This window comes from Harmonia axyridis, chromosome X (assembly GCF_914767665.1).
Source record: "Harmonia axyridis chromosome X, icHarAxyr1.1, whole genome shotgun sequence".
In the NCBI taxonomy this organism is placed as follows: domain Eukaryota; kingdom Metazoa; phylum Arthropoda; class Insecta; order Coleoptera; family Coccinellidae; genus Harmonia; species Harmonia axyridis.
The window spans coordinates 18549627-18552960 of record NC_059508.1 but is presented as its reverse complement, the minus strand read 5'-3'; the positions used below and the strand labels follow the sequence as shown (position 1 = coordinate 18552960).

The following is a 3334-nucleotide window of genomic DNA, read 5'->3' as shown; positions in this document are numbered from 1 at the left end:
TCTTCTAATAATGTTATCTGTCAACGAACGTTTCTTCAATGGAAATGAAAGATCGATATAATATTTTATATTTTCTAAGAACTGATTAAACGCGTCGTTAACATCTTGACAATTTATTATCTCATCCCACGTTTCTTTATTCAAATACGTTCTCAATCTGTCATAATTTTCCTCCGTGAATGATCTGTAGTATTTGTTTTTGTCAGAAGCAGATTTATTTACGATATCATCTTTAAAATTCAATATTTCACATGAATGATCAGATAGACCATTGAAAACTACCTGACAATATGTACTGTGTGCAGTAATATGATTGACACACATATAATCAATACCTGTTTCAGAATCTTTGGCTACTCTTGTTTCAGTGTTTATTAAGTTGTTAATATTAAAATCTCTGCAGAGTATGAGTTGAATTTTGTTATCTAGGCATAATGTATATCGAATGGTCTCCAATATCTTAAAGAATACAGCAAATTCCCCTTTTGGGGGCCTATATATAGATATAATATACATTTTTTCTCATTGGTTAATATTTCAATCCCACTTCTTTCTATTACATTTTCTACTGATAATTCTTTAATTTTCACTAATTCTTTAATACAACTCAATAATGAATCCTCACAAAAAATGGCGCTACCTCACAATTTTTTATATTTCTTGAAAATGAGCTAATAAGTTTGAAGCCACTCAAAGAGACAAGGTCACAATCTTCAATGGAAAGATGATGTTCCGTCGAACAAAATACATTTATATTTTCATTATTTAGAAAAATTTCAAGAATATCAACTTTGTTCTTTAAGGAGTTTATATTTTGATGCATAATCTTGAAACTGGTAGGTTTAAACCGGTTTAATTGCTACTTATCGTTACCAGGTGACATCTTAATATATTTCTTCTTAGATTCTACTTTTTTTCTATAAACTGGACAGTTAATATCGAATATATTGTGATCAACTTTCAAATTTGATTTAAATTTTTCATTCATGGACACACAGTTAAAAAATTTGTATTGATCGCTATGACAGTCCCCAGTATTATGACTGACAGTTGTACAATGTGAACATCGATCTTCTGCTGTACATTCATTTGCTTTGTGATCAAAGTTCCCACACTTATAGCATCTAAACACCGGGACGTTTTCATACACGCTACACATGGACCATCCTATACACAGTTTTCCATTTTCCATAATACTGCCAAAGCTGGTAGGATCACATTCTGCAATTGCCATATATCTTGTTTTCATTTTGCTTATTACCTTTATATCGAGTTGGTGGTTTTCTTTTATTATATGTGCATTTTGTTTCCTGGTCATATTTTCAACTGTTTCCTTATCCATTTCCTCCTCCATTCCAACTTGTAACCTTACCAGGTACAATTTAAATTTTACGCGGCTTTCTAGTCGGAGAGTGGTCGTGATTCTAACATTCCACCCATACAAATATGATCCCAGAAAACTATGAATTGGTCTCAATAAATATCAACAAGATTCCAACAAACCATATATTTCAAATCAAAATGAAATTTCAAATTTACAAACAGCGTCCAAATTTACGAAGAAAAATTTTCTGAACTTATCTTCAGTATTTCAACTTAATCGGGATCACTATCTTTAGTACTATTCCAGGTGACGTGGAAGTAGGGTCGGAATCGAAAGACGAATCCACAGCGTAGATTTCGTATCCGCCTTATTCAACTATACGTAGGTCTCGACGTAGGTACTGCTATTTCTCTCTTCAAAGAAAAACTGGAATTTCCTTCTTCAAACCCAACTTGAATGGAACTTCTTTCCAAACCAAGAAAATGGAACTTCTCTTCAAACCAAAAATTGGGATATTTCTCCAAACCATAAATTGAGATTTCTCTCCAAACCAAAAATTGAGTCTTCTCTCCAAACCAAAAATTGAGTTTTCTCATCAAACCAAAAATTGAGTTTTCTCTCCAAACCAAAAACTGCAATTTCATCTAAGTCAGATTTGCATAATCTCTCAAATTTGATACTGCTCCGTGATCATGAATCCCAAGTTACAATTTTGAAAAATATTAAGAGGCTGTTTCAACGATTAATTTGTAATGAATCAAAAAAAAATAACAAATTTGTTTTTGAGCAGCCAATCCGAAATCATAAAAAAAACTTGAAATGAGAGAAAAAAAAATATGGATGCAGATAAACATTACTACGTAATAAAAAACTATATCACTGATTTGACTTGAAACGAAATAACAACCAATTTAAATTCATAATTCACGAGAAGCAGGCTCAACCTAAATTCTTTGTTAAGCATAAGCAGTAGGTAAATTTGGAAATTTAAGTACGACAAAAAAACTAACAAAATGAAGGAAACCATGCAACAAAGGAACTTTAAAATAAGATTGTATATGTAACAAATAGCGAGAAAGCAAATATACTCGTTAACTTACCCCTTGTATATTAAGGGTTAAACACAAAACCATTAATTTATTAATCTCAGGCAAAAATCAATTCTTTATAACGAACCTCTAAATCAGAATGAATAAAAACGATCGTCAAATTATCTGAAGAAGTCTCAGACACATGTAGGCGTTAAACTCAACTGCGGAAATACTTCATTCATGAACAACTGATTCCCATTATGTACGTGTGTAAACTCTGAATATATTATGTAATAGAAAAAGTAAAAATGATACACAAAGGTACCTGACGAATTTCACAATGAACTCCAACGCAACCCATACCTGCACTCAAATTAATTTATTTATTTGCACAGATACAAATATCGTCAGACAAATTCTATAGGGTCCCCATGTATAATAAATTCGAAAAATATTGTCTCTTGGCCGAAAATAACACAAAACAAATATTTATAATAGCTCCACCTAAAAACTTATCGAACATAATACTGAACTTTCATTATTATGTATCTATTCTCAACCTAAAACATATATGAGCTAAATACCCTATACATGGTTCCTACTATTTTGGTTCAGAGTTCACAATGAAGTTATCTAATGATAATTTATAATAGGGATGTATCATTATTTTTGATCAGATTCAATTAAAAGATCCTCATCGTCAAGTTGAGTAATATCTGGTTTTATGTGGCTTACGTGGAAATTTCCTAGATTTTTACCGTCCAGATCTATCAAATTATATACTACAGGAGAAATTATTTTATTTACTATTGAGGGTATGAATCTTGAGGCAAATTTAGCGGAATAATTGTTGCTTGCATTAGACAACACAAAATTACGTTTCCACACCCTTTGTCCCATTTTAAACCGAATATCCCTCCTGCGCAAATCATAACGTCCCTTATTTGATTCGTGTGCGTGTTTTAACCTTTTTTCGACT

At 31.6% G+C, this 3334-nt stretch overlaps 1 long non-coding RNA gene across 1 annotated transcript; it reads right to left on the bottom strand.

The window, feature by feature from the left end:
* Positions 1-1665: 1665 nt before the first annotated feature.
* On the bottom strand, positions 1666-2832 carry LOC123685805. Its single transcript, XR_006748357.1, has 2 exons — positions 2425-2832; positions 1666-1956 (listed from the first exon to the last, which is right to left on the bottom strand). It is a non-coding gene; the product is annotated as an uncharacterized LOC123685805 (long non-coding RNA).
* Between the last annotated feature and the right edge of the window lie 502 nt (positions 2833-3334).